At 46.8% G+C, this 20,198-nt stretch overlaps 1 long non-coding RNA gene across 1 annotated transcript; it reads left to right on the top strand.

Moving 5' to 3' along the window:
* The first annotated feature begins 545 nt into the window (after positions 1-545).
* LOC144327469 (uncharacterized) lies at positions 546-3,709 on the top strand. The gene is made up of 3 exons (XR_013392520.1): positions 546-736; positions 2,291-2,391; positions 3,418-3,709. It is a non-coding gene; the product is annotated as an uncharacterized LOC144327469 (long non-coding RNA).
* Positions 3,710-20,198: the final 16,489 nt, after the last annotated feature.

Below are 20,198 nucleotides of genomic sequence, written 5' to 3'. Positions count from 1 at the left end.
GCAAATCTATGGCAGCATCCCCCGACCTTGTGATCTCTAGATGTTCTGGACTACAATTCCCATCAGCTGGAACCAGCACCGTGTTTGCTGGCTGGGGATGATGGGAGTTGCAGTCCAGCGCATATGGAATTTACCAGGGTGGAGCGCTGCAAGGCGCCCTTTCCATGTAAAAATTTGTAGATCAGTGTTGCAGGAGGTCCCAGGTATATCCTCCAGCATCTCCTAGTAGGGCTGGGAAGTCCCCTGTCTGAAACTTTGGAGAGTAGCTCTAGTGTAGACAGAACTAAGCTAGATATCCAATGGCCTGATTTAGAATAAGGCAATTTCCTGTGTTCCCAGAGCGAAGCCCCTGGTAAAGTGGGTATCTCTGATGTTGGAGGCACTTAGTCCAAGCTGAAGTAATCACACTTCTCGCCAGGGGGAAACACAAGGTTCAGGAAGATTTTGAGCAGAGGAGAGAGAACCACACTTTCTGGGGAATAAATTCTCAAGGCTTAGAGTGAATCTCAAGGCTTTTATTCTTCCATTCAGTTTTTGCAGCTCGATCTGGTGCAGTCCACCTGCCATGGATCTCTCTACCAGTGCTGTGGTCTTCTTGTTCCTTACCTACCACCTCTGTGAGGCAGGAGATCGAAAGTATAATTCAGTCCTCACGGTGTCCAATGGCGGGCAGTGGGGAGAATGGGGAAAGATTGAAATCTGTCTTACAGGACATGCATACGCATTCTCACTGAAGGTAAAGGCTTATCTATATCTTCTTTTTGATACCCTGATCCCAATCGAGTAGTCACAATAATGTAATATGTATAATAATGTATAATAATGTAATGTACAATGTAATATGTATAATGTAATATGCATAATAATGTACAATAATGTATAATAATGTAAAATATATATATTTTTAAGTTGCTTTCCATCTTTCTTTCTGAACCCATTGCCTGTATATTGCCGCCTGCAAGGTGCTTTGAAGTGTTGACTGCCATGCTTAAAGATTTAATAGCTCTAAAAAGTCTCCATGCCAATTTGTCAATCCACACTGGAGAGGCTTAGAGTGAATTGCATTTTACATAAAAGAAAACTTCCATGAATCTGGCCTGGAGGAAAAAAGGGACAAGGATACAGAAAAGTTTGGAGTGCAATGAGCTGGCAATATTGTGGTCAGTTTTATCTTCCTGAAAAGTGAGCACCCAACTGGAAAATACAGACTAAACTGTTAGTGTGGAAGCAACCCTGGTAAGTTCTGGTGCTTTCTAGAAGGGTTGCCATAAATCCAGAATTTCCCTGACATGTCCAGGATTTCAACAACTTTCCTCCAAAACCCTCAACAACTTTTTGTGTTTGGATTCTTACTTCTTGAAATAATATGGCAACCCTAACTTCACAAACTGGAGGAAACCTGCTGTAGCATATGAAGACATAAGAGAGGGATTGAGGATGCCTTAGGCAGCCATTAGCAAGATCATTTTTTTCCTATTAAGTTTGCTTACTTGGGGCCCATCGGACTGGTTGCATCAAAAAGCTACTGTCTTTTGATGCAGCTCAGAATGTAAATCTCAATCCACAACCAGTAATACTTGTACACAATTAGGGACACGTAATCATGAACAGATAACTGTTTATTCAGGTTGCAAGCTAGTACTTTGGAAAGTCCAGACTGCAGACACAGTCTGAATGTGAGTGTTGTCAGAGTCCTAGTTTGGTTAACTACAATAGCAACCCCCCCCTCTTGTAAAACACACAATAGCTATTTTCCATTTTCTTTTCTACATGGGTACTATTGTTGGCTATTTGCAGTATGGTAGCGCTGCAGAGAGCTTGCTGGGGAGACCATGCATTAAAAAGGGACTCAAAAATAACTTAAACAAGGTTTTAATAAGGAAAACAAAAACTCCATTTACACTAAATACATCAACAAACCAGACCCAACCACCAACCCATCCCCCAGGGAAATGGGAGAGCTAGATGCTGCTCCTTCTATACTACACCCAATTGCTGACACAGCTTAATCAATACAACTCAGCAGCACCTGCTATGTTTCACAGCTGTAAAGCTGGGTCTCGTTAGTTTGCTCTGGCCCCTTAAAGACATACACATCAGGTGGAAAAATGATGAACCTTTACATTTAAAGAAACCATTCAACATATGTCTTGTTTCTTGGTTTTTTGGGCCTGGTCTTACTCTGTGCACTTGTAATTTTGTACTTTTCATTTTTCAATAAAGAATATAAAACAGAGTCCTAGCTTGCAAAAACAGCTTTATTGCGGTCTCTTTCTCTCATTTGCACCAGACGAGGCAGGTTTCAGAAGGATTAGTAACTGATGATACTGGCCTCAATGGCATCCGTCTCCATTGCAGTAGTGGTGCAGTTGTACAATCCACTGTTGGACCGTAAGCATCTTCTTGATTTTTCTCTTTGTTGCTTGGAAAGTGATGATGTGAGGGGCTGGGTGAAATCTATTATGTTTCAGCACCAGGGCAGGATAATATCAGGGTCCATCAGCCTCATTCTTAGCTCTCTGAGTCTAACGATACCAACTCTAGGTTGCCTTCCAAATTTCAGAGGAACCCCAGCCCCACATAACAAAGAGAAAAGAGACTGCAACAACAGAGTACAAAGGAAAGGAAAAGCAGAGTTTCTTCCTGAGGACCACATTTGCCAAGGAAAGAGAGAGCAAGAAGAAAGGACCATCTATCCTGAGAGTGGGGAACCTCAAGCCCAGGGGTCAAATGTGGTCCCCCAGGCTTGTTTGTCTGGTCCTCATGAATATCTGTGATTGTCAGGGGTCAGGACCTCAGGCAGGAAGGAGAGGCAGGCTGAGTATGAAAAGGCCAAGACCTACCTAACCAGTGGCTGTGCCTTCCTGAGAGAAAGTAGGCAGAATACTGAAGCTCTCCTTCCTGGCAGATGCACTGGCCTAAAAAGATCAATGCCTCTGCTCAACACCTGTTTAGCAGAGACCTTGATCCTGTTGGGTGCAGGTGCTGCTTTGCCCGTGGCTTTCTAGAGGGAAAGTCGTTACCACTTAAGTGAGTGAATCCCATCCTGCATGGTGCTGGTCACTGGACTGTATGGAGAAGCAGCAGCACCACACAGAATCAGGTCATTCTGCTTAACATCTGATAGGCAAGAGCAACAAATACTACATGGGACGAATGCACCCTGACCTTGTGGTGTGGGTGGCCCCTGGGTGGCACAGGGCAAATCCACCTACTCCAGGGGTCACAACACACAGCCCTACTTAGAAGTTGAGGTTTGGTAGACACGCTATACCTGATGAGGTCTACAAAAGACGCATTTTAAAAATCTAAGGAGGCAACTGCCCTCTTGACTTTCATGTTGGAAAGCAAATCATCCCAATTTGGGTTGTATTTCCAGAGAGGCAGACATTACCATATTGTCTCTTTTTTTTGCAGGTTTGGAGTGTGGTTAGAGCGTAAGAAATGCCCCAAGGGCTACCTGGTTGCCTTCATTCTGAAGGTGGAAGCCCCACAAGGGCCAGCTGATGATACGGCAGCCAACAACATCCAGTTCACATGTGGAGATGGGACTGTACTGGAGGGCGACTCCACCAACTTCGGTACTTATGGCCAGTGGAGCAAGCGCTGCCCCACTGGTGCCATCTGCGGGATCCAAACAAAGGTGGAGGGTATAACTTCAGTTGATGTCACTGGACTTAATGATGTCAAGTTCTTCTGCTGTGACTGAATCACCTGGGCTTCATCCTGCTACAACACAGCTGCCTGTGTTCTAATGGTTTGTTGGCATGAAAGTTAACCAACAATAAATCTTAACCAACGAGTTGTGTGTATCGTTTGTAGCTTTGTCCCTTCCTGATCTCAATTCCTTAACCCTGCGTGACTTGGTTTTGGATGGGAGGCCAATGCAATATGAAAGAGGATACCATCCTAGACCTGTAATGTGCTATCTTTAGCCCATTGATCTTGCCAGGCCCACCAGCCTCTCAGTTTGTCCCATGAGGTTGCTTTGAACAAATTACACCCACTTGCCGATCAACAGCCATCTTAGGCACCAAGCATAGCAGCCAACTCCTGGGGGCCGAGGTCAGTTGTTGGGATGTGTCCAAGGAAACGGGGGCAATTGGCAGGCCCCCAGCTGGCTCCAGGCCACCAGCTGTCAGCTGGGCGATCTCCAGTCCTTGGATCAGCATGTAATTGCAACTCAAGCCTCAGAAACCTTCAGAAGGTTGAGCACGCAAGCCAGCAGAGAATAAAACTCTTCACAACAGAAGGGCAGAGAGAGGCTGTGTAAAGCATATTTAGAGTAGTTTATTTAGCCTACATCAGGACAAAGAAAACATGTCTGCTCTCCTTCATGTCCAAAGCAAGAAGCATAAGCAAAACTATACACAAAACGGAAGTTCCCAGCAAGCTGTGCTGGAATGTAAACAGGCATGTGACACACAACAGCCTGTTCCTCTTAAGGTGGAACAGAATATATCAACACACTCCCCCCCCCCCAAGTTGATGGGCATTGCCATTCAAATGGTGTGCATCATGTGATCAATTATGTGGGGCGGAGCTTACCTGCCTCCCCCCATATTGTATTCAAGTTGGCACCCCTGGCACCAAGCACCACCAAGAGCTCAAAGTGCTAAGCTCAGAGATAAGCCTCGGGCTGTTATTTGAGAGTAAAGGTAAAGGGACCCCTGACCATTAGGTCCAGCCGTGACCAACTCTGGGGTTGTGGCGCTCATCTCGCTTTATTGGCGGAGGGAGCTCGCATACAGCTTCTGGGTCATGTGGCCAGCATGACTAAGCCGCTTCTGGCGAACCAGAACAGTGCACGGAAACAGCGTTTACCTTCGTTCCAGAGCGGTACCTGTTTATCTACTTGCACTTTGACGTGCTTTCGAACTGCTAGGTTGGCAGGAGCAGGGACCAAGCAATGGGAGCTCACCCCGTCACAGGGATTCGAACCGTCGACCTTCTGATCGGCAAGTCCTAGCCTCTGCGGTTTAACCCACAGCGCCGAAGGCCACATTTGCACATATTCCTACTCCAGGAGTGTGGTGGAGGAGGTTGCAAATGCCTTGAGTTTTAAAATGCAGGCAGCATTTCACTTACCTTCAAGCTTTGCACAACGCTGAAACCAGAGAAAAGACTCTGCTTGCTCTTGGAGAGTAAAAAGCTGATTTTTATTCTTAAAGGTTAGGGAAAGGGATCTCTGGCTTTCTGAATGTGTGTATGTATACTTGTCCGCCTGCCTCTTTCTCTCTCTATGTGTGTGCCTGTGGATTTTATTTATTTTCTACTTCTATTTATTTATTTGGATTTTTATTCTGCTTTTGGCCCCATCCACCCATGGAAGATTGGCCACATTCCAATCTACCCCTTGGGGCAGAATCGCTTTCCTGCTCCTGCCATATAGGGATTGATGAATGGATATGTTATTTTCTTCTGAGACCTGAACGACAGCAATCAAAACTATGGTTAGAGAGCAGTGGAGTAGTGGATTCATGATCACATCAGTGGTCCCAAATGCTCAGGTGGCTAGAATAGAAGTTTGTAGAAGCAAAACTACAGTGGTGCCTCGCAAGGGTTGCTCCCTTGAGCAATGGGACTTCCTTTCCTCCCTTTGCATCCCCTGCAGAACCTCAACAGGTGCTCCAAAGGGTTGGGGAACCGTCCAGAGCAGATTTTTAGGGGGGGATGAGGAGCTGGCAGAGGAAGAAAAGAAACGAAAAGTTCCATTGCACAAACAGATTTCCGATGTCCATGTGAATGGATCATTGTTTCATTATCCTCCATCTTTGTTTTTAAATCCCAAGCTTTGGTTCCAGAATGTCCATCCATGTATTCATATGCTCCTGTTTAGACATCAGTTGCAGAGAAATTTCTTCCTTCAAAGCATTCACTAAAGCTGTTGCAGCTCTTGCTTTGTTCCATTGGAGTGCTTTTCATCCCGAGTAGACACCATGTTTTACAGGTCTGCTTCCTTGTCCGGATGTGTCCCTAAGTGCCTTCCATTCAAACAAAAGTAGTGAGCAGTATTGCTTTCATTCGCTGAAGTGGTGCTTGCTGATTTTCCAAACCTAAAGGCACCAAGTGTGGTATATCTTGGCCCATTATTTTGGCTCATAGGGATAGTCATTGCTGTATCCGGATAGGAAGCGCTTTCCTCATGCCACCATCTCCCCACTCCTCATAAACATTTTTAAAGACTTTGCAGCTCTACATTGGCCTTTCTTCCACATGATTGTTTGTATCCTCCAACAGGTCTTTGCAGGTCTCTAACAGACCTCACAGTGTGGCTTCTTGTAAAATTCTGAAGGGTACTATGAAGCTGAGGGTGAACTTCAGCAGTTCTGGTATTCTGTGGACATATTTACTGTTCGGTAGATTTATTGCTTTATTGTTCGGTGTGGAAGAATCAGAACCTACAGGGTTAAGAGGTTCTGTGTGACACCTTGCATCATGAGGCGTGGTTACGTTACACACGTATGGGAGTGGTTTCTCTGCGTGTTTTCTTCTCTTCCGCTCGGAGTCAGAGGGAGGATGTGCGGGTCGTCTCCGGGAGCTTGAGACGGATTTACGATGTTATGCTACCCTAATAAAGGCTGTTAAGAGATAAGAGAAGTCTACGTGTCAGCCTGATTTATGATCCCCACACTGCAGCAGTATTTCACCGTTGCGTATCGCTCTGCTACCGTCCAGAGAGGAGCAAGAGGACATTGCTGTGATCAGCAGGGTGCTGTATGCGCAGAGAAAGTGTGCCGGGCCCCACGTTGGCCCTTCTGGACGCCAAAGGTTATGGGTCCCTCGGAAAAGCTTTGAAGCTGTTGCAGGGGACGCCCCATGTGTGGGGGGCCAGCTGGGCAGAAGCTGGTGCCAGCTAGAGCTCTGCTGTTCTTTGAAGTTGAAAGCAGCTCGCTGGGAGGAGGAGATCTAATCTGCCGAAGCCGGAGGAGGCTGGTCTGCTGTACCGGGAGCTGGACGCTGTTGTGAGTAGCTGGGGCCCCGGGGGAAGATGGCAGATGGCCAGGAGGAGTTTATTGAAGCTCCGTTTGAAAGGCTTCAAGAGCTCACCGCCCAGTCGTGGAATACGTGGGCCAGGAAAGTGAGAGCGTGGTTTTTAGCCACAGAAATTTGGGACATTGCCCAGAGAGAACCAGTGGCTACTGGAATTGTGGCACTGGTGGACAGACAGCAGAGAGAGAGGGCTGCAAAAGCTGAGATCTGCATGTTGAAAGCAAGTGTACATGCTAAGTTACAGCATCACTTGGAAGGCATTGAATCTGCATGTGAAGCCTGGCAAGTGCTGAAAAGTTTGTGCGATAGCTCAGCAGGGGGCCAGGGGCAGATGAAAGCTGAGAGCTTAGTGAGGAGAAGCTCTGAAGATTTTACAGCCTTACGAAGTGCTGTTGGAAGCATCGGGAAAGTTTCCACTGTGTATGACGAGCAGGGATGCATTTTGAGAGGGGGCGGGGCTGGAATCAAAAGCCCGGGAGCTATGCAGGCTGAGAGCTCACCCCAGTATTCTTCCACTCGTCAGTGTTATATCTGTGGGTCCAACAGCCATTTGAAAAGAGCCTGCCCGCAGAGGAACAGAAAGAGCGGGCAGGATGTACCCAAGGTCGTTTCCCATGGGAACCAGTCCAGGAGAGGAGGTCAGCGTGGGAACGCAAGGGAAGGACGTGACTCAGAGAAGGGAGACTGTTATCATCTCACCTTAAAGATGGCAACCTTAAAGAACAACTCCAGCAAGGTCACGATGACACAATGGGTGATAGATTCAGCTGCCAGTCATCACCTCATGAGCAAGCCACCTGCTGTCGGGATGCGGGACTGCAGGGCTGTTTCGGCTGGGACAATTGTGCAGTTTGCAAACGGTTTCCAAAAGCCAGCTTCTGAAATTGTTGACGTCTATGTTCCTTTTTTGCAGGCGCAGCTGCAGATCTACGTTGTGCCGGGACTGCATTGTTGTCTGTTATCTGTACCAGCTCTTGTGAAGGAAGGGTACAAAGTTTGTTTTGAAAATAACACCTGTTCCATTTCCAGAGGGGGGAAGCTGCTTGTCAACGTGGAGTGCAAGAACAATCTCTTTGTTCTGGAGACACCTCTGGAGGGTGGGGGGAATGCCAAGAGAGCACAGGCGCAGTGTGCTAGTGTTCCCAGTCATGATTCATGTGCGCATCTGTGGCACAAGAGAATGTTGCACAGCAGTTTGGAAGATGTGCAGAAGTTGCCCAGCTGCACTAAAGGGTGCAAACTCCGAGAATGTGGGAGGTCCCTAGAGTGCAGGGCATGCAAAGGGGCAAAGGTACATGGTTTTCCCAGGTTGGGGAGGATAGCCAAAGAGCCTTTTGAGCTTGTACACACAGATCTGTCAGGACCCATGGAGTGCCCGAGTCTGGGTGGGGCCAGGTTTTTGCTGACGCTGACAGATGACTACAGCCAGAATGGCTGGTCTTTCTCACTTAAATCGCAAAGCGAGGCGGCGCAACTGATCAAGGATTGGGTTGCGGAGGTGGAACTAAGGTTCTTCACCAAGGTGCAAGGGTTCAGGAGCGACCGTGGGTCACAGTTTACTGGGTCTGCTCTGAAGGAGTTTTTCAAGGAAAAGGGAATACGTCACCAGGTGACGGGTGCAAAGTCTCCTCAAGAGAGAGGCGTGGCAGAGCACAGGAGTGAAACACTGGCTGAAGCTGTCAGGGTTCTACTGTGTGACTCTGGGCTGCCTCAGAGCTTTTGGAGTGAAGCTTGGAAAACTGCCAACTTTACGTTTAACAGGTCCTATAACCACGTTATAGGGGACACACCGTTTTTTCTGTTGCACCAGAAAAAAACACAGCTGCATTTCTTCCACGTGTTCGGGTCCAAGGCTCTAGTGCCGATACCAACAGCACAGCGGAAGGCAGGTGGTCCAAAGGTCCAGGAAATGATCTTCTGTGGGTACGACCCTGCGACCAATGGGTGGAAGTTTGCATACCCAGGGGGTGACCAGACCAAGCTTCTGGTCAGTAAGCGTGCTGAGTTCTGTGAACAGGATGGGTGGTCAAGACTCAGTGATGGTCCTGATTTTCTCTCAGAATGTCTGTCTGATTCTGAGGAGGAAGGAGAGGCAGAGGCTGAACCTGAGGATGCTGAAAATGAGGACCAGGTCCAGGATCAGGGTTCAGGGCAGGTTTGGGCATCTCCAAGAGTTGTTAAAGGAGTGTCCAAGAGTGAGCCTTCATCTCCTGTAAGCATAATGGAGAAAGCTCACAGACGGGTCGTCAAGTCAGAGGGGGAAGAGTCTGACAGAGAAGACACACTTGCTGGCCCCAGTGGGTCAGAAGGGAGTTCAGATGAAGCACCCCAGTTTGTGCCCAGGCGTTCATCTCGGGCCACAAAGGGCATTCCACCTGAGAGGTTTCAGGTCACCAGTGTGTGGGTTGGTTTCGCACAGTGTGATTCTGGGAGTGTTGAAGGGGTTCAACAGGTGCCTGAGAAAGATGCCAGGAAGGGGCAAAAGGCATTGGGAAGTGAGTTGAGCCCAAAGAGGTCTGTAAAGAGGTGTGTACAGGTCCCCTCAAGATGCAAAGTGAGAGGGGGTGTGGAAGAATCAGAACCTACAGGGTTAAGAGGTTCTGTGTGACGCCTTGCATCATGAGGCGTGGTTACGTTACACACGTATGGGAGTGGTTTCTCTGCGTGTTTTCTTCTCTTCCGCTCGGAGTCAGAGGGAGGATGTGCGGGTCGTCTCCGGGAGCTTGAGACGGATTTACGATGTTATGCTACCCTAATAAAGGCTGTTAAGAGATAAGAGAAGTCTATGTGTCAGCCTGATTTATGATCCCCACACTGCAGCAGTATTTCACCGTTGCGTATCGCTCTGCTACCGTCCAGAGAGGAGCAAGAGGACATTGCTGTGATCAGCAGGGTGCTGTATGCGCAGAGAAAGTGTGCCGGGCGCCACGTTGGCCCTTCTGGACGCCAAATTCGGCGCCCAGCCACGCTTCCCCTGGGAGCCTCTGTAGCTTCTGTTTACGCAGTGTGGCTTTCGAGCGGTCGTAAAGCAATTAGCAGAATTACACAGCGGTGTGTGTCGAAAGAGCAGTAAACAAGTCCCACACCTTTCTTCTGTCCTAATATCCCTTTATTTCCTCAAAAGTAGTGTGTTTACAATCAATAACAGCCATCAGATTCAAGCTGCATTTTCTCTGCGTCCTTCTCTCTCAGTGCAGCAGCTGAACTGAGTGCTTTCAATTTCCACTCAGCTCACAGCATTCCAAGCTGCTTTCGTCACGTCCTGGCATACTTCCCTTGTACGCGCCTCCTCTCAGGCTTGAGGCACAGAAGGTTAACCCTTCACTACACCCAACATTTACACTACAAAGTTGTATCAGATTTCTACCAAGTGAACTGTCATGGCTTCACCTGAATGGTTTTTTGAACAGCAGATTGATAAGGGAATTGTAACTCTCTCTTTGAGAAAGCTAAAATATACACACAGTGGAGCTACAGTTATCAAGGTACAAGACACCTTCTTTTCCCTCTCTCTGACACCCTCTTCTTTATGCGTTACCCTCCCCCCCATTTCCTCCATGCCTAGTGGTTTCCCATGAGAAGGAAACATCACTTTTGCTGGAAGTCTGTGTTAGGATATTTCCATTCCACCTTAAGAAGGGAGCAGGTTGTTGTGTCACAGCCTGCGTATTTCCTGTTCACAGGAAGCTTATGTTTTGTACATTGCTTTCGGTTTCTCTCTCTGCGCCTGAACAGCGAAGCAGGCAGTCATGTTTTTTCTTTGTTCTGACCATCGCTGAATAAAGTTGTAACTAATGCTTTCCTGGGTGCACCTTTCATTGTACGAACTCTGCTGATAGAGCGTGCACTAGTCCTTGGAATGTGGCAAGCTATTTCTGAGGCTTTGTGTCGCTAATTGACTGATACTGAGTTTCTACCAGAAATCGATGGATCGTCCGGAGACGGCTTGGGGGCATGGAGATGGCCTTTGTCTCCCTGGCAGTATCCCAACGACAGGTTATGGGCCCAGATTCACGGCACTTACAGTAGAGTAAAGACTGCGAAAGATTGCTGTGAGAGGTATGTGGGGAAAAGCAAGAGCAAAGGCTTTTCTGTTGCCGCGGGACAGAGCCTTTGATGTCCGGCTGGCTTAATTGGCCTGGGAGCCGCGCCAGAGGCTTTGTGATTTATGAGCTGCCGAGATAAGAAGTATTTGAAGGCATAAAGACTCACGGCTCAAGTAAAAGCCTGGAAAGCCTTTTCCAAGCCTCTGAAGGCACTGAGTGCCCAAAGTTAAATCGGCACAATTATGAGACCTGGGGTGTGTGGTGTGAGAGTTTGCTGCAACAGTTTGGAGTGTGGCATACTGTGTGTGAAGCCCCTCCAGTTCCTCTGACAGATAGATGGAGGGCCCAAGATTCAAGGGCCATAGACGTAATTGTCTTGTCCGTCTCTCTGGAGGAAACTGCTACGCTAGCTGGCAACACGACAGCACGTCAAATGTGGAATGCTTTGAAAGTAGCTCATCTGCCAGCCATCCCAGTCCAGAGTTTGACTGCATCAGAGGTCCTGGCTGTTTCCCAGATCGAGAGTGATTGCAGGGATACCGAGGGCACCGGTTGCAAGCTGCAGGGGAAGCTGACTGTGATGTCATCCCAGGCAGCATTCCAGCCTCCAGGGGGAGCCAAGGAGTCGGCAGCTGAGAGTTCTGTTTCTCATGAGAACCAAGGTCATCGTCTCTGCAGGGGCGGAAGGCCAGAAGTAAACAGAGACAGAACCCTGCAGATGGCCGGATGCAGAAGGGGGGGGGGTGGAAAGCCCACGCCAGTGGAAAACAAGGCTTTGTTTGCTGGCAATGCTTCACCAAAGGCTAAAGGCAAGTTTGATGGCCAGGAGCAGGGGGGCAAGCAGCAAAAGCCCACGCCGGTGGAAAACAAGGTTTTGCTTGCTGGAAAAGCTGCTCCAAAGGCCAAAGCCAGTTTTGTTGTAGATTCGGGAGCGACCCGTCATTTGGCAAAAGATAAACATCTATTTATCTCCTTCACGCCTCAAGATGGTGAGATCCACCAGGCTGATGGAAAGACATTGAGAATTGCAGGAGTTGGGAATGTGAGACTGGCAAGTCTGCACACAACCATCAGACATGTACTTTATGTTCCAGATTCTGCAGACAATTTGCTCAGTGTCCCACAGCTGACTGGGCGTGGCTTTGAGATTTCCTTCAAGAGGAGCGTCTGTGTCATCAGGAAAGGCAAAGAGGACATTTTGCATGCAAAGTTTATAGATGATATGTTCTGTATAACTTATGATGACAATGGTGCTGCTGTGTCTAATGTTGATTCTTGTTGTGTTGCACAAACTAACAAAGTTCTTCATGCAGGATGCATTCACGAGGCACACAGAAGGTTTGTTCACATGTCTTGGCAGGCACTGGCCAAGATGCCTGAGTTGGTTCAGGGTTTGAACATCAAGCCCTGTAGGTTTCACATGAAATGTGTATCTTGTGCAGAGAACAAGGTGAAGGTTGCTCCAAAAGGCAAGGAGTCTAGCAGGCAGGCTTCCAGACCCTACCAGCTAGTCCACGCAGACCTGGTTGGTCCACTTGTGCCCTCTTTGGGTGGACCAAGGTACTTCATGGTTCTAATTGATTCTTTTTCCAGGTACATTCATGTGTTTATGCTCCAGCAGAAATCGCAAGCGTTTCCTAGGTTCAAGGCATTCTGTGCTTGGTTGGAGAATGCTCACAGTGAACGTATCGGCTGTTTGTTTACTGATCGAGGCGGGGAGTTCACTTCTCAGCAGTTTGAAGCTTTCCTGACTGAGAAGGGAATCCAGCATGACCTCTCAGCGCCTAGATCGCCATGGCAGAATGGACTTGCTGAGCGAGCAAACCAGACATTGCTTTAAGGCCTAAAAACCTTGCTGCATGATGCCAATCTCCCTGAGAAGTTTTGGGGGGAGTCTTTGTCAACGTTTGTTTATTCCTATAACAGGAGACTGTCATCACCTATTGGTTGTACTCCCTATGAGAATATGTTTGGTAAGAAACCTTACGTCAAGCACATGAGAATCTTTGGTTCTGACATGTGGGTACACACCCCACAGAGCAACAAGCTTGGGAAGTGTGGGGCACATGGTTTGTTCATGGGGTACAAAAAAGGTTCATACAGGGTATGGCTGACTGACTCTAAGTCCATTAAGTTCACAAAGAGTGTTGAGTACAATCCTAAGTGGGGGGAAAATGTGGGAATTTTCCAGACTTACCCAGAGGAAGATGAAGGTGATGTGAAAAAAGCAGATGATGTTGAGGTAGAAGAGGAAGCTGATGATGATGATCAGAGTTTGGATTCCAGCTCAGTGGGCGGCGCTGCTGCTGATGTCAGCGACAGTGATGACACAGCAGACTACAAGAGCGCAAAGGCCTCAGTCAGACCATCTGATGCGTCTGACAATGAACTGGAAGAACCACTGTTCACCATTGGTCACTTTTCTCCTAAGGAGGAGGAGATGAGTCCAGAAGACTTGCGTCTAGTACGCAGATCTGAAAGGGCGACCAAAGGCAGACCTCCAAAGAGATTTGCTGATGAGTTTGCTAAGACAGCAACTGCTGTTCTTAGTAGCTCAGAGAAGGTATGGGAAGCTTCAAGCTTCAAAGAGGTTCAGGAGTTAACCTCTAAAGATGCTGAGCCTTGACTTAATGCCATGAAGGCTGAAGTTGATTCCTTGAAGAGGAACCAAACTTGGGAGCTGGTACCGGTAGTCCCAGGAATGAGACTGGTTGGCAGCAAATGGGTCTTCAAGGTCAAGACAGACCAGAATGGCAAGGTTGTGGATTACAAAATATTTGCTGACATTTTGGCTAATAGGCTAAAAAAAGTATTAATGAAAGAGATACATAAAGACCAAGCTGGCTTTCTCCCAGGTAGACACTTGTCAGACAACACGAGGAATATAATCAACATTTTGGAGAAATTGCAAGTGAATATCAACACTAAAGCAGTCTTAATTTTTATAGATGCAGAGAAAGCCTTTGATAATATCTCTTGGAAGTTTATGAAGAAAAATTTACAGGGGATGGGGGTTGGTCAAGGGTTTGAAAACGGTATAAGTGCAATCTATTCAGAACAAAAGGCAAAGCTGTTAGTTAATAACGTGATGACGGAAGAATTTAAGATAGAGAAAGGGACACGACAAGGTTGCCCAATTTCCCCATTGCTATTTATCTCGGTCCTGGAGGTTTTGCTAAACATGATTAGAAGGGACCGGTTGGTTAAAGGGATACAGGTCGGAGTTAAACAATATAAATTGAAAGCTTTTGCAGATGATTTAGTTTTGACGTTACAGGAGCCGGAATCTAGTACAAAAAGAGTGTTAGAACTGATTCAAGAATTTGGTCATGTGGCAGGATTTAGGTTGAACAAATCTAAAACTAAAGTTTTGGAGAAAAACTTAACACCACTTGAGAAAGAGAGGTTTCAGAAAGAGACAGATTTGACAATAGTTAAGAAAGTAAAATACCTAGGGGTTAATATGACGGCTAAAAATGGGAATTTATTTAAAGACAACTATGAGAAATGTTGGACAGAAGTGAAAAAAGACTTAGAAATATGGTCAAATCTGAAGCTTTCCTTGCTGGGTCGAATAGCTGCTATTAAGATGAATGTATTGCCAAGAATGTTGTTTTTGTTTCAATCATTACAAATTCTGGATAAAATGGACTGCTTCAAGAAGTGGCAGAAGGACATTTCTAGATTTGTCTGGCAGGGCAAGAAACCCAGAATAAAATTTAAAATACTAACTGATGCAAAGGAAAGAGGTGGATTTGCCCTGCCAGACCTTAAGCTTTATTATGAATCAGTAGCTTTTTGCTGGCTGAAAGAGTGGCTACTTCTTGAGAACACAGACATTTTAGACTTAGAAGGTTTTAACAATGTGTTTGGATGGCATGCATATTTATGGTTTTGGCTGTTGGATGGAGTCCGGCACACTTTCTCTATGCCTCTGCTCTCCGTCAGCTACTTGTAGCAGAGTAATCGCCGCAGCGGGAGAAACTGTTGCCCTCTGTGTGTGTGTAATAACTCAAGCTGCACGCAGGCTGTCTTGTTTATCTCCAGCAGTCTTTAATCGTGTAGAAAAACAACATAACTTAGACCCGGTGACAGAGCACTCATCTTGCTTCCTCACCGCCAAAGAACACGGAAGAACACAGACACACAGAGAAACACTGCCCTCTGTGGACAAAGCCACGCCTCAGAATGTGAGACGTCACTCAGAACTTCTTAACCCTGTAAGTTCTGATTCTCTCCACACCCCATCTCGTCTTGCATTCTGAGGGAAACTGTGAACACATATTTACAGACCTCTGAGAGTTCAACACCCTTCCCATTGCCTTTCGCCCCTTCCTGGCGTCTTTTCCAGGCAACTGTTGAACCTCCTCACAACTCTCAGGTTCTCACTGTGTGAAACCGACCCACGCAGTGGTGACCTGAAACCTCTCAGGTGGAACTCCCTTCGTTGCGCGAGTGGACCGTCTGAGCACAAACTCTGGTGCTCCTTCTGACCCACTGGGGCCAGCAAGTGTGTCTTCTACATCAGATGACTCCCCCTCTGACTTACTGCGCCTGTGAGCCTTCTGCATTTTGCCAACAGGAGATGAAGGCTCACTCTTGGGCTCTCTTTTAACAACTTGCCAATCCTGTTCTTGACCCTGGTCATCGACCTGGTCCTCATCAACAGGTTCAGCCTCTGGCTCTCCCTCCTCCTCAGAATCAGACAGACATTCTGAGAGAACGTCAGGATTCCCTTGGATCCTTGACCAACCATCCTGTTCACAGAACTCAGCATGTTTACTGACCAGAAGCTTGGTCTGATCACCTTCTGGATATGCAAACCTCCACCCCTTTGTCGCAGGTTCATATCCACAGAAGATCATTTTCTGGGACCTCGGGCCACCCTCCTTTTGTTGAGCCTTTGGTACAGGCACCCAGGCTTTCGTACCAAACACACGGAAGAAATGCACCTTCGGTTTCTCTCCGTGGAGCACAAAATACGGGGTTTCACCTACCACTGAATTGTAGGACCTGTTCACCGTGAAACAGACCATCCTCATCGCCTCCCCCCAAAAACTTTGAGGCAAACCAGAGTCACACAGTAAAACCTCTGTTGCTTGAACCAGAGCTCTACTCCTAAGCTCTGCCACTCCCCTCTCCTGGCGAGAAGTAGCACCCGTCACCTTGTGACGTATCCCTTTTTGGCGAAAGAACTTCTGCAGAGCAGACCCAGTAAACTCTGCACATCGGTCACTCTGGAACCCCTGCACTTTGGTGGAAAACCTTAGTTCCACCTCTGCAACCCAGTCTTTGATCAGTTGCGTTGCATCTTCTTTCATTTTCAGCGGATAAGACCAGCTAACTCGGCTGAAATCATCCTGCAGTGTCAGCACATGCCTGGCCCCGCCCAGACTTGGCTTTGGCATGGGCCCAAAAAGGTCTGTGTGCACAAGCTCAAAAGGTTTCGTGGTTACCCTCTCCACCCTGGGATAACTGCACCCTTTTACCTTTGCCGTTCTGCATGCCCTGCAATTTAGGGATTTACCACATTCTTTTATTTTACAACCTTTAGTGCACTCTGGCAACATCTGGATATCTTCCCAAGAACCATGTGACATTTTCTTGTGCCACACGCAAGCACACGAAACATGAGTGTGAACGGTTGCACACTTCGTCTGTGCTTTTTCAGCGACCTCCTTACCCTCCAGAGGTGTCTCCAGAACAAAGAGGTTGTTCTGCCCTTTTGCAACACTGACCAGTTGCTTCCCCCCTCTGGAAATTGTACAGACATTGTTTTCAAAGCACACCTTGTACCCCTCCTGTAAGAGACAAGGGACAGATAAAAGACAACATTTCATCTCTGGTGTCACGTAGACTTCCAGCTCCGCCTGCAAGACAGAAACATAATTTCCCACGTTAGTCAAAGGCCTTTTTGACCCATCAACAAAAACAACTGTTTTCCCAGCTGAAACAGCTCTGCAGTTCCACATCTCGACACCAGGTGTCGCTGTTATCAGGTGCCTGCTGGCTCCAGAGTCAATTATCCAGCGTATCACTCTGTCCTCACTGGAGTTGTCCTCGAGCGTTGCCATAGCAACAAACTTTTCGCTGCCCCCGTCCAGGGCTTCTGCAGATGTCTTTCCCACACTCTGTGTCATGTACTCCCTGCGCTTTCCCATGCTTGCCTGTTCTCCTGGACCGGCTGCCATGGAAACCTGGCTGACTGCCATGGGAAGCGACCTTGGAAACTTCCTGCCCAGCCTCCCTGGCTCTCTGGGGGCAGGAGCGACGCAGATGGTCTGCAGACTTGCAAATAAAACACCGACGAGTGGAAAAATACTGGGGTGAGCTTCCAGCTGGCTTGGCTCCCGGGCTCTCTGTGCCAGCCCCGCCCCCTCTGAAACGGCGTTCCTCCTCGTCACACACAGTGGAAAACTTTCCAAACTTGCATTTGGGCTTTTGTGCCCCCCCGACTCTGCCAGCAGCTCTCCTTGAGGCTATAACATCAGGGCTTTTGGCTTCCTCCCGGCTCTGGCCTCCTGCTGAGCTTTCACACAAACGCCTCAGCACTTCCCAGGCAGCATAAGCCGATTCAACCCCCTCCAAATGAGGCTGCAGCGTAGGGTGCACGCTTGCTTTCAACATGCAGAGCTCCTCTTTCTCTCTCTGCTTTCCTGCATCTCCAGCAGCAACTGGTTCTTTCTGGGCTATGCTCCAAAGCCCTGTGGCTAAAAACCATCCTCTCACTTTTCTAGCCCAGGTATGCCATGACTGGGTAGTGAGCTTTTCAAACGGTACTTCGTACAGCTCCTGGCCATCTGCCATCTTCTCCCCGGGGCCCAGCGTACTCACGTAACAAGCAGCAGCTCTCCAGCACCCGGCTCAGCAGATCAGCTCCTCCCAGCGAGTTCCTCTGCCTTTCAAACGTTAGGCAGGACTCCAAGCTGGCTCCAGCTCTCTTCAGCTGGCTTCAACACACACCGGCACGTCTTGGCAACAGATTCAAAGCTTTTGCTGACCACTCATAACCTGTGGCTGTTGGATGGAGTCCGGCACACTTTCTCTGTGCCTCTGCTCTCCGTCAGCTACTTGTAGCAGAGTAATCGCCGCAGCGGGAGAAACTGTTGCCCTCTGTGTGTGTGTAATAACTCAAGCTGCACACAGGCTGTCTTGTTTATCTCCAGCAGTCTTTAATTGTGTAGAAAAACAACATAACTTAGACCCGGTGACAGAGCACTCATCTTGCTTCCTCACCGCCAAAGAACACGGAAGAACACAGACACACAGAGAAACACTCCCCTCTGTGGACAAAGCCATGCCTCAGAATGTGAGATGTCACTCAGAACTTCTTAACCCTGTAAGTTCTGATTCTCTCCACAATGGTATGACAAGGTTAAAGCACATAAAGCTTTTAAAAATCATATTGTCAGGAAAGCATTGTTTAGTGTCTGGATAAGATATAAGGACTTGCTTGAAAACAAAACCCCAAGGTGGTTGTCACCGATGGAAGCGAAGGCTCAGAAAAAACTCAATATGGAGGCCAAATGGCCGAAACATTGGGAAATTTTGGAACAAGAGGGAGATAAAATGAAATTGCAGAGTTTTGAAAAACTAAAAAATAAAGTGCGAGATTGGCTTCATTATTATCAAATAATGGAGGCATACAATTTGGACAAGAAAATTGGATTCCAGGTGGAAAAATCAAAATTGGAAACAGAGTTGTTAGATCCCAAAACTAAGACTTTGTCAAGGATGTATAACTTGCTGTTGAAATGGAATACGCAGGATGAAACGGTGAAATCAGCTATGATTAAATGGGCACAGGATATAGGACATAACATTATGTTTGCTGACTGGGAACGGTTGTGGACCACAGGTATGAAATTTACGGCATGTAATGCCTTAAGAGAGAATATTATGAAAATGATTTACAGGTGGTACATGACACCAGTCAAGCTAGCAAAAATTTATCATTTGCCCGATAATAAGTGTTGGAAATGTAAGGAGACTGAAGGCACATTCTTTCACCTTTGGTGGACATGCCCAAGGATTAAGGCTTTCTGGGAGATGATATATAATGAAATGAAAAAGGTACTTAGGTACAGTTTTCTGAAGAAACCAGAGGCCTTTCTCCTGGGCATAGTCGGCCAATTGGTGTTAAAGAAGGATAGAACTTTCTTTATGTATGCGACAACAGCAGCAAGAATACTTATTGCAAAGTATTGGAAGACGCAAGAGCTACCCACTCTGGAAGAATGGCAGATGAAGTTGATGGACTTCATGGAACTCGCTGAAATGACTGGCAGAATCCGCGACCTGGGAGAAGAGTTGGTGGAAGAAGATTGGAAGAAATTCAAGGACTATTTGCAGAAATATTGTAAAATTATTGAATGTTAACTTGACGTTGGATTGAAAATAAGAGGTGCTAGCAACAAAGTTAAAAAGGATATGTTAAAAATAGAATTGATAAAGGATAGAAATATTTAATTATAAATAGGTCAAGATAAAGAGTTAAGATAAATGAAATAAGTCAAGGATTTGCTGAATTGATTATGTAATTGGGAATACAAAAAGGGGAGGCGGGTGGAAGTCAAGGAAACTAGTAAATGAAGTAAAGGATAAAAAAATGGAGTTATTTTTAAATCTTTCTTTTCTTTTAATTATGAGCTATTACCTTTTCGATTACTGGACTTTTTTCTTTTTCTTCTGTATTTTTATTTTTATTTTTCTTTGTAAACCTTTGTCATTTTTTCTGTGAAATTTCAATAAATATCTTATAAAAAAAATAAAACAGTACAAAAGTACAGCATAAACAACATTCTAAAATCATTCATTATAAAAATTAATTAATTCAAGCCACTGGCAACCATTGGGCCAGAGCTCCGCGAAGATTGCCAAGGGAGGGAGTCAGGCTGTGCCCTGGCCAAAGGCCTGGTGGAACAGCTCTGTCTTGCAGGCCCTGCGGAAAGATGTCAAGTCCCGCAGGGCCCTGGCCTCTTGTGACAGAGTATCCATCTTTGTATCCTGTGACAGAGTATCCATCTTTGTATCCATCTCTTTTTTCAAAGGCAGATCTAATAACAAAGTTTCTTTTTTCTGGTATTTTGTTAATACTTGTTCCTTTAAAATGCAAAGGAGAACAATGGAATCACTATCTTTCTCTTCTTTTAACTATCT

Source organism: Podarcis muralis, chromosome 4, assembly GCF_964188315.1.
Source record: "Podarcis muralis chromosome 4, rPodMur119.hap1.1, whole genome shotgun sequence".
Taxonomy (NCBI): domain Eukaryota; kingdom Metazoa; phylum Chordata; class Lepidosauria; order Squamata; family Lacertidae; genus Podarcis; species Podarcis muralis.
Note: the sequence above shows the minus strand (reverse complement) of the source record. Positions and strands in the feature narration are given on the sequence as shown.